Genomic DNA, 12,049 nt, shown 5'->3' on the forward strand with positions numbered 1-12,049 from the left:
GACTACTTTTATATTCATTTACAAAGTACAACTTTTCTTCCATAATTAATTCATCAGACTCCCGAGGGGTACAACATCAGGTCGGAATATTACACCTTTAGTATAGGATTACCTGTGTATTTACCTGCTCATTAACCGTGACCAATCGTTATTATTAAATCCGCTATAGAAATGTTCTGTGTGTAGTTAAAAATTGTCTATTGTCAAGACTTGACAAACGGGTAGAGCGCATTCTTATTAGAAGGCGTGCCACAGTAAACACACTTTCGATACAGAGGCCGTTAGTCGAACAGGACTCAAGGAATAAACAGGAACCATGAGGTGGAGAAATTTATATATAATGATTCTGTGGTTCGCCACCATAGCACTAGTTTTAAAGATTTTAGGATATCTTCTGCCATGGTGGTTTGTGGCTCGTGCAGCAGGATCCACGACGGACCGATTCTTCATTGGAATTGTGTTTGGTCTAGATTGTGCATCTAAAGTCAGTGTATCGAACTGTACAGAATACTCCATGGGAAATGCTCCTGTTGAAATTGAATCATTAGGTAAGTTGAGGGTTTTTTTTTTTTCTGCTGTAGAAAAAAAGGGGGGTTGTAGTGACACCTGATCACGGTTCATTCGACTTTCAAGTTCAAATAACTTATTTATACAAAAGCATATAGGACTGTTTGAACAGTTCTTTATTTGCCTGAGTTTAATTTCCTCATCTATGTTAAACGGTTTAAAAAAAATAATAAAGATTTATTTCTACGCTTTTATCTGTTGATTCGGGTCTGTGGACCATTGATTTTTTATGAGAAAAAAATGAGTTTTAAGACTTATATATACTATACATTTACGTTGACGTTATGTCAAAAGCAGAGGTTTGAAATTAAGTTTCTAGGAAATATGAACATGATGGTCAGATGGAACAATAAACTGATCAGTTCGACCAGGACAACACATTTCTGACATTTCAAATGTAATAAATTCTGTTGTCAAAATTTTAGCCCTAGTGGATTTAAGGTAGCTAGTTATATTGACGTCGTATTAGATTTATTTACGACACTCTTTATTTGCTCAGCAACTCTGTTATTATTTTTTTAAAGTTTTTTTTTTTAGATATATTTATAACACTCGTACATGTTTGGTCGTTATTGATTTCACATAAATTTAAAAATTGCGTAACCCTCTTTCTTGTAATAGACTTTTTTCGTTTGTTTTTCCAATCTATTTAATAGGCGAAAATAACTCCAACCCACGTACATGTACAACAAGTATATCTTCCGCATACCATTTAAATCATTATATACAATACATCTCCGTTTATACAGGTTTATTAAAGAAAACAATGCCTACCTCCAAGTTCAGTCAAATTCAATAGTCAGTGACAAATTGATCGTTTATCATAATTGTATACTGAATGACTATAAAAACGCAACGCATACATGAATTTTTCATTTAATGAAAAACTTCTTTTCAACTCCCTCCGGCAAAGTTGGCCGCAGATGGATTTTGACATTCATCATTTTTGTATGTCATTTTCATTAATATAGCTCTTCAACTGTTAAGGTTCTAATATACATCCTTGCCTTTAAAATATTCGGCTGTGAACGTTAATAATGAAGGGAAATCCAGAAAAGCGCTTCTAATGCATGGACTTTATCACGTGGTGATGTAATTTTTTTTAATACAAGTTCAAACCATTCTTCTTTTAATATGTATGCAGATCATTTCAGAGATTGGCGATTTTCTTTTGTCGATAAACTTTACACATTTCTAAGAACGACAAAAACACTCTGAACGGTACATTTATAATACCATAAGAAATCCCTATAACAAAGGTTTTCAAAAAGCAATGCAAATTCATGTTTTTTTTTCACTATTTCACTGTCATTAATGATTGACAAAACCAATCATACTTTATTTTTATGCCCCACCTACGATAGTATAGGGGCATTATGTTTCCTGGTCCGTCCGTCCGTCCGTCGTACCGTTCGCTTCAGGTTAAAGTTTTTGGTCAAGGTAGTTTTTGATGAAGTTAAAGTTACATCAACTTGAAACTTAGTACACATGTTCCCCATGATATGATCTTTCTAATTTTAATTCCAAATTAAAGTTTTGACCCCAATTTCACTGTCCACTGAACATAGAAAATGAAAGTGCGAGTTTCAGGTAAAAGTTTTTGGTCAAGGCAGTTTTTGATGAAATAGAAGTCCAATCAACTTGAAACTTAGTACACATGTTCCCTATGGTATGATCTTAATGATTTTAATGCCAAATTAGATTTTTTACCCAATTTCACGGTCCATTGAACATGGAAAAGGAAAGTGCGAGTGGGGCATCCGTGTACTTTGGACACAATTCTTGTTTATATATATCTCGTAGCTAGTGCTTTTCTTGATCAAATCATCCAATGCCAGGAAACGTCCGACTCCATACACAAGTTACAATGTTGTACACATATATGTACATGTGTTTTAATTCAGAACTGCACTTAATTACTTATGTGCAATTTAAATCATACGATAACTGTCTTATTTCAAAACAATGCTTTGTTGCTTGTTTTAGAACACTCCGTTATAAATTAACAACATCAAAGTTCAAAAATTCAAAACAGGGTGGAACATGAACTAAAATGAAAAAATATAAACCTTACAATCACACCATACTACTGGCTATTACTACTACAAATCATTAGTAGCACATATCAATATATCAATATCTACTATATACGTTTTTTAAAACACAGGCGCTCCCTTTTATTCTAATTTCTTCTACTTTCTAATACTCGCTAATATTTTAGCCTTGTTACTCGATACAATACCGAGGAAATAAAATAGTAGTTTGTACACAATGAAAATAAGAAGAGGGCATCAAATACAAAATACATGTATGTATACTTTTATTTTAATATCGTATGGATAAGAGTAAAAAAACATTTATCAACACAAAGTAGCTATAGAATAAATATTAGTAAAAGTTATTAAAACAAAATATTTGGAAAAAGGGGGTCGATACCCCGTGGTTTTGAATGACATTAGGAAACAAAGATATAATTGTATCTGCCTTAATGATCATAGCCAGTCATAGGGTGTGACACTGTTTTTAAGACAAGTACAAAGTTTAATAGACCAAGATTGCATATATTACAGAAAGACATTTGTTCTACAAACCTATAGCCCATCGCAACATTACATAAACTATATCTACAGGGTCTTGATCATTATTCATTGACGGTTAAATCTTCATCCTTAAGCCAAATTGAGTTTGATGACCGTAAATAACAACGTAATGTTACAGATATTTGCTAGGTTGAAAAATGTTTATTAGTATGCATTTGGCATATTTTCAATGAAAATAACACTTCATCAATTGGTCGAGTTAACTGATACAAAAAAGAAAACAACAACAAAAACACGAACACGATTTCTAATTAAGCTTCTAGACTTATGTTGTATTAGCCGTGTAAAGAATTTTCTAAAAAAAAAAAGAGAAATAAAGGCAACCGCATTTTTTCAACGATATTTACACTGATTTTAAATACATCATAAAAAAAATCCTCATCAAACATGCAATATATATAGCAACAGTGTATTCACATTTTATCAGTTACTGAATGACAGATGTTTCATCGAGGCACGTGATCTATTGTTTTACAGCGACAACTAACAGAACATCTATCAATCATTTATGAAAAAATCGGTAGAGTTTAGAAATCGAGCATTCTAACTGCGATAACGAGTTTCTAAAAGTAATACCATTTTTCTGTGATCTTGGCCAGATGATGAAATTTCAAAGGCTTATGTTTACTGCTTGTATCTTGTCTACTGTTGTTATTCGCTTATAAAATACTGTCCTTCAATTTAGCATTACATGGACATTGTCAATAAAAAGGTCATTTCTTTTGGGGGACTTTCTATTTCATAAAAAAAAAAGAAATGTGTTAACATTTTTTATGAAAATTTGGTATGAGTTTATTCGGCATAACTTTTTTGTAACCTCAATGCTCTTCAACTTTGTTTGGCTTTATAACTATTTTGATCTGAGCGTCACTGGTGAGTCTTATGTAGACGAAACACTCGTCTGGCGTATTAAATTATATGCCTGGTAACTTTGGGGGACTTTCTATTTACACATACTTTCCTCTTTTCAATAGAGATATTTATGTCTAAAGGGTAACAATGTCTTGTCGACTTCCCTTGATTTTATGTCATGCTTACATTTATTTATCATTTATTTCAGTGGAGTCTGCGTCTATGCTGACGTTGCAGATAGCCATGTCTGTCAATTTGGGCCTCCTGTTTATTTCCTGTATGATCATTGTCGGTTCCTCTGTTACCAAGACTTATAACCAAGGACTGATGGTCTTGGCCGGGATACTAATAGCATTTTCGTGTAAGTATAATAACGTTAAAACTAGTAACGAGCATGTTGCCACACGATACACGTGGTTGTAAAATACGGGATGGAAGGAACATTCTTATATTAATGTGCTTTATAAATAACATTACCACAAAATGTTAAGAATAGAATGACACTTTTTTGTCTTGCCAGTTGAAACACGCATCCAATACATTCGGCAAGAAAACTTGAAACCCTTTTTACGTTAAGATCGTAGTCGAATGCACCGTGTCACTCACAACCTCCGAGTTGACAGAGTAGTGATTCCTGTAGATGAACTTCTAATAAAAACTTGGACACTAAGCCACTTAATCCAGTGAATATTCATCTATACAAAATGTAGACTTTGACCTCATTTACAACCGATTGCATCGAGTGTGTAGGTAAAGGTAATATCTTTGTTTAGCTTGCTTGTTAGCTGAACCGTGAAGTAATAATTAGGTAATGTATACTACCCTCCTTTCGTAGTAGTCTAGTCCTAAAGACAGATAGATTGGTTATCTGTCGGAGTAGTCTATAATTCTTTAACACTCAATTCAATCGTCTGTAAATATTCAGTTTCCTTAGATTCTATAAGAAATGTGTCAACTTAGAATTCGATATGTAATGATTGTAAGCTGAACATGCGTGTCTGACAGTGTTAATCTGATCTTGACAAATTTTCATTGAATATTGATCATTTTTAAAGTTAAGTACAACTTTGTGTAATCCTTTAATCTTTATGACTTTCAACATATAATATTCAAACATCAATATTTAAACAGGCGATATGTGCACTCATGTTGTTTAATGATTTGTGTATACGTTGCGTTTGAGATAAAGCATGCTTGTCAAGTTATTTGTATTCCGATGTGGATTTACTGTGCCCCTATTATCACACATTGGTAACTTTAAGGTTTTGAATCAGGTTGATTGATAACTTCTTAAAGCTCCAACAATTGCAGAGAAATGTTCATTCCATACCAGAAAACGGGACATCAATGGGGGTCTGGATAAGTTCCATCTTTCTGTATTCGTAAATTTTTTAAGGCCATTTTTCTCTTTTCTCTATTCTCTATTTTCCCCCTTTATTTTCCATTCTTTATATTTAAACACACATTTTTTTCTGTATTCTTTATCGGGAGAGAAATATATATTACAAATTTGAAAAGAAAGGTGTTTACGTTTGTTATGAATTTTTAGTATGAATTTCACCTTGAGAAATCTCAAAGCAAGACAATTATTGTATTTTTAACCTATTTTTCATCTCGAAGGACGACAGTGGTATAAATATATGATCAGGTATAATTTATCAGAAACCGCTTATATTTATCCCTTAATTCTAATGAGGTAGACATTATATAGCTGTTAATTTCTGTGTTTTTTGGTCTCTTGTGGAGAGTTGTCTCGTTTGAAATCATGCCACATCTTCTTTTTTTTTTTTACATATGCATATTCTTAAAAATATGAAAAGTAGCTAAAATTTAGCCTTCCTCTACATAAATGTATCATTTTTTTTACTCTTTGGTCGAGTTGTTGTCTCTTTGACTAATTCCTTATTTCCATTCTTTATTTTGTTTCACTGAATTACTCAAAATTTGGCAACTATGACACCTTCATCTATTCCAATGAATTGATATAGAATAAAATTCAAAACAGTGTAGCTGTGGCCATTGATTGACACATTAAAATCATCCATTGACGTGAACGTTTGTCTGTAACGACCACTGTTCACGACGTACCTACGATAGACATTTATACTATGGGGTCACCAAAGGTTTCTTAACGCCTTTAATTATAAAATAATTCGAAAAATTAATCAGGAATAACCTTTGTGTTTTGATTTATATAATTGATATAAATCAAAATATCGTGTTATTTCTGATTAATTTTTCGAATTACTTTATTTAGGTGTTGAGAACCTTTGGTGACCCCATAGTTTAAGTGTCTTTAAAAAGTACATAGTGAGCATTGGTCGTTACATACAAACGTTAACCTAAAATTGTCCCAGTCAATGGATGATTTTAATGTGTCAATCAATGGCCACAGCTACACTGTTTTGAATTTCATTCTAAAGGCTACTATACGCATTTAGTTAAGTCTTTCTTATATCTAGACTAACATCTAGACATTGAAAACGATGGTCGGTGGGAAACTTAGCTTTACGACAAAAGAGACGATTTTAATTTTCCAGTTGTGAACTTTCCATTTTTGAGTAGAAACATTGCAGCAGTGCCTGCATACGGAGTATAAATCTCAGTCTCAAAGTTGATACGATATCCAAGGGCTTGTGTTCCCCATCATAATTTCCGTGATCGAGGCTTACTGATAACAAAGAAGCTAATACACCAAGGGTTCCAAGTGCATACTTATAGTGAAGTCGTTCCTTTAAAGGTTTTATGGACGCCATCATGGTTAAGTTGACCATGTCTAACAAGTCAACGGATTTGTTCTACTTTTCATAACACCAGCCCCTTCCTGCATTTAATTGTTAAATTTTAATGCGAATTTTAACGGATTTTTACACAACGGGTAACACATGTGGAGCAGGAACTGCTTACACATCTGAAGCACATGCGTTCACACATGTTTGGGATTCTTTTTGCTGAGTCATGATTTCTATGTTATGTGTTATTATTGTGGTTGTACTTTCGTCATTCTTTGCAATGGTTTTGTCTGCTGAACATAATTTTCGAATGCCCTATTGCATTTTTTTCTCTCTCTTTTTAAAAATATTTTGTAGAAGTCTTCAATGACTTGTCTTGAATATGAGTGACACTTGCCACTGGACGTTAAGCAAAAAACAATCAAGTCAATTTAATTTTAAAATGACATTTCTGATTTCAGGTGTGGCTTACTGCGTGAGTTTAGGATTTTTCATTTACATCCATATCAACGACATCAAGAAAATCGAAACATACGAGTACAACGCCACCAACTTTCCATGGTCAATGTTGGTTACTTCAGTAGCAGCGCTCTTCCTTTTTGCCACGTTGATTCTACTGGTCATTGCTCTTTGTAGATGGCGCGACGATGACGAAGATAGTCTCGTCAGTTACGATGAGAGAAAGATTGTAGATAATTATCCAGCTGAAACAAGATACATGACATATGACAACCCTAACCAAAAACAATACATGATGGAGCGTCCGATGGTTCATTCGGGTAACAACAGAGGTTACAGGTATGCAGTTGACTCGCCGAGATCACAAATGCAAGCGATTACGTATCCAGCTGAAACTATGTATAGACCGTACTCCGCTTCTAGGAGATATTAGACCAATGAAGATGTTGGTTTGGGGTTTCCTAGTGGGGGTTTCAGTGACCAATGATAGTGCTGATTTGAGGTTTCAGTTCATAAAATTCCTTAATTAATTATAAAGGGTATTAACAGTTAACTTTGTTATCAAGTTTATTATGTATATAAGCCTATGGAAGTTAAGATAACAGCTCGTAGCATCGTGGTGTTGCTTCTCCTGAGAACTGGCAACCAGTCAAGTACTTTAAAAGTACATACGGACAACTTCCACCAAAGACCTCGTTATCTACTTACATAAATAAAAATAATGTATATATTCTACATTAATCCTATTCGTAATACTCACCCATAAGCATAATATATTTAAAAATTATATCTATCGTTAACCTTCGGTATGTTTGTACTTCATGACATTTCGTATTATCAACAACAATCGCCATTTTGCAATAAACACTTCTATATAAAGATGGGCGTTGAAGTTTTATTCTATAAGATCAAACGGATTCATATTAACTATAAATTTGCAGGTGAACTTTAAGAAAGGAAGTTACAAAAAAAACGATAACATAAATAACCAAAAGACATATACATGATATATTAAGTGAGCAGCATTCATAAGTCAGCATACAGACTTTTAAACAATTTACCGGCGTTTACTTTATTTACTAATCAAATCATCCTAATCACAGCAGAATATTTTAAACCTGACAATCTCTAAATTGACCCGAGTCTAAAAAGTTGTTAACTATTTAACAGATAATATAAAAAGAAGATGTGGTATGATTGCCAATGAGACAATTCTATACTATAGACCAATTTACACAGAACATAACAACTTCAGTTCACCGTTCGGCCTTCAACAAGGAGCAAAGCCTATACATAATAGGAGGTATATAACCAAAACGCATAAAACCTTGAAAAGTGAACATATTAGGAGGTATATAACCAAAACGCATAAATCCACCTGAATAAAAATTGTCTAACTGCTTTTTTTGAACACCTGCAATAACCTCCGGTTGTAAGGTGGGGTTCGTGTCATTCAGTTTTCAGTTTTCTACTTTGAGTTTTGTAGACTGGTGTTTGTCTTCTGCTCGCTTTTCATTTTATTACCATGGCATTGTTAGTGTATCTTTGAATTATTGTTTGAATGTCCCTTTGGAATATTTCATCTCTGTTTTGGGTTTCCATCTGAACATTTGGATGTAGTTATTTTCATAAAATTTACAGCAATAAAACTATGTTGATAATATCTTGTGTTCGAGGTCTTTTTGTAAAAAAAAAAAAGAGATACTAAACCAACGGGGACAAGTGCCAGATAGGGTACTGACACCTTCATCATCAAATCGTATGTAAAAGTAATATTATATAATTGTAGTAAACCATGTAACAGGATGATTAACGTTATATGAAAGTCTTATAATTACGTTTACGTTAAACACAGTCATTATGCATTGGTTTTGTCGTAAAAGTACATTGCAATTAAAATTTGAAATCAGTCTGTCATTTAAAGATATAAAAACTCAAAATTAAAATCAAAACTGAGCACACATGCAGTTCATGGCATTATAAAGCAAAAATAAATGTTCATGATCATCACACATCAAATTCATAGTGTTTGTGCAATATATTCTCCCCGATATTATCTAAAGTGTAACCTAAGTCCGAACGATACAATAATCCCAGAGCACCTATAATGGACTATTTGCACACGGGGCAACAACTTTTTTTTAGCTCACCTGGCCTCAAGGGCTTTTTTCATCACTTGGCGTCCGTCGTCGTTAACTTTTACAAAAATCGTCTGCTCTGAAACTACTGAACCTCCGAGTTGACAGAGTAGTGATTCCTGTAGATGAACTTCTAATAAAAACTTGGACACTAAGCCACTTAATCCAGTGAATATTCATCTATACAAAATGTAGACTTTGACCTCATTTACAACCGATTGCATTGAGTGTGTAGGTAAAGGTAATATCTTTGTTTAGCTTGCTTGCTAGCTGAACCGTGAAGTAATAATTAGGTAATGTATACTACCCTCCTTTCGTAGTAGTTTAGTCCTAAAGACAGATAGATTGGTTATCTGTCGGAGTAGTCTAATTCTTTAACACTCAATTCAATCGTCTGTAAATGTTCAGTTTCCTTAGATTCTATTAGAAATGTGTCAGCTTAAAATTCGATATGTAATGATTGTAAGCTGAACATGCGTATCTGACAGTGTTCATCTGATCTTGACAAATTTTCATTGAATATTGATATTTTTTTAAAGTTAAGAACAACTTTGTGTAATCCTTTAATCTTTATGACTTTCAACATATAATATTCAAACATCAATATTTAAACAGGCAATATGTGCACTCATGTTGTTTAACGATTTGTGTATACGTTGCGTTTGAGATAAAGCATGCTTCAAGTTATTTGTATTCCGACGTGGATTTACTGTGCCCCTATTATCACACATTTGTAACTTTACGGTTTTGAATAAGGTTGATTGATAACTTCTTAAAGCTCCAACAATTGCAGAGAAATGTTCATTCCATACCAGAAAACGGGACATCAATGGGGGTCTGGATAAGTTCCATCTTTCTGTATTCGTAAATTTTTTAAGGCCATTTTTCTCTTTTCTCTATTCTCTATTTTCCCCCTTTATTTTCCATTCTTTATATTTAAACACACATTTTTTTCTGTATTCTTTATCGGGAGAGAAATATATATTACAAATTTGAAAAGAAAGGTGTTTACCTTTGTTATGAATTTTTAGTATGAATTTCACCTTGAGAAATCTCAAAGCAAGACAATTATTGAGGGTGGTAAAGGGGGGTGCATGCACGAAAAAAACGTGAAATAAGACATAATTTCACGTTGAACGTGAAATAATTTCTGTAATGAACGTTGCACGAAAAATAAATACTTTTATTTGAACCTTGTGTGACCTTCTTGTATATATTAACTCTTTGTTTTACTTGATATTCCCGATTTAGTATACACATTTATGATATAATTGGTTTACGGCTTTTAAAAAAGTATTTCTTGACGATCCCTGCCAAGTGTTTGAATTTTATTTGAAAAATACCGAGCACGCAAAATAAGAATTTGAAAATCACGATTCACGTAAAATTAAATAAGCAGAACACGTTGAACGAGGCACCCGTCTTGCACGACTGAACGTCAAATAAAAAAGTAAAAACACGTTGAACGTGAAATAAAAAACGGCGATCACGTTGCACGAAAATAACCCTTTACCACCCTCATTATTGTATTTTTAACCTATTTTTCATCTCGAAGGACGACAGTGGTATAAACATATGATCAGGTATAATTTATCAGAAACCGCTTATATTTATCCCTTAATTCTAATGAGGTAGACATTATATAGCTGTTAATTTCTGTGTTTTTTGGTCTCTTGTGGAGAGTTGTCTCGTTTCAAATCATGCCACATCTTCTTTTTTTTTTTACATATGCATATTCTTAAAAATATGAAAAGTAGCTAAAATTTAGCCTTCCTCTACATAAATGTATCATTTTTTTTACTCTTTGGTCGAGTTGTTGTCTCTTTGACTAATTTCCTATTTCCATTTTTTATTTTGTTTCACTGAATTACTCAAAATTTGGCAACTATGACACCTTCATCTATTCCAATGAATTGATATAAAGGCTACTATACGCATTTAGTTAAGTCTTTCTTATATCTAGACTAACATCTAGACATTGAAAACGATGGTCGGTGGGAAACTTAGCTTTACGACAAAAGAGACGATTTTAATTTTCCAGTTGTGAACTTTCCATTTTTGAGTAGAAACATTGCAGCAGTGCCTGCATACGGAGTATAAATCTCAGTCTCAAAGTTGATACGATATCCAAGGGCTTGTGTTCCCCATCATAATTTCCGTGATCGAGGCTTACTGATAACAAAGAAGCTAATACACCAAGGGTTCCAAGTGCATGCTTATATTGAAGTCGTTCCTTTAAAGGTTTTATGGACGCCATCATGGTTAAGTTGACCATGTCTAACAAGTCAACGGATTTGTTCTACTTTTCATAACACCAGCCCCTTCCTGCATTTAATTGTTAAATTTTAATGCGAATTTTAACGGATTTTTACACAACGGGTAACACATGTGGAGCAGGAACTGCTTACACATCTGAAGCACATGCGTTCACACATGTTTGGGATTCTTTTTGCTGAGTCATGATTTCTATGTTATGTGTTATTATTGTGGTTGTACTTTCGTCATTCTTTGCAATGGTTTTGTCTGCTGAACATAATTTTCGAATGCCCTATTGCATTTTTTTCTCTCTCTTTTTAAAAATATTTTGTAGAAGTCTTCAATGACTTGTCTTGAATATGAGTGACACTTGCCACTGGACGTTAAGCAAAAAAACAATCAAGTCAATTTAATTTTAAAATGACATTTCTGATTTCAGGTGTGG

At 33.4% G+C, this 12,049-nt stretch overlaps 1 long non-coding RNA gene across 1 annotated transcript; it reads left to right on the forward strand.

The window, feature by feature from the left end:
- The first annotated feature begins 264 nt into the window (after positions 1-264).
- On the forward strand, positions 265-7,464 carry LOC143044929 (uncharacterized). Its single transcript, XR_012968806.1, has 3 exons — positions 265-548; positions 4,228-4,380; positions 7,213-7,464. It is a non-coding gene; the product is annotated as an uncharacterized LOC143044929 (long non-coding RNA).
- The last annotated feature ends 4,585 nt before the right edge of the window (positions 7,465-12,049 follow it).

This window comes from Mytilus galloprovincialis, chromosome 9 (genome assembly GCF_965363235.1).
Source record: "Mytilus galloprovincialis chromosome 9, xbMytGall1.hap1.1, whole genome shotgun sequence".
NCBI lineage: Eukaryota > Metazoa > Mollusca > Bivalvia > Mytilida > Mytilidae > Mytilus > Mytilus galloprovincialis.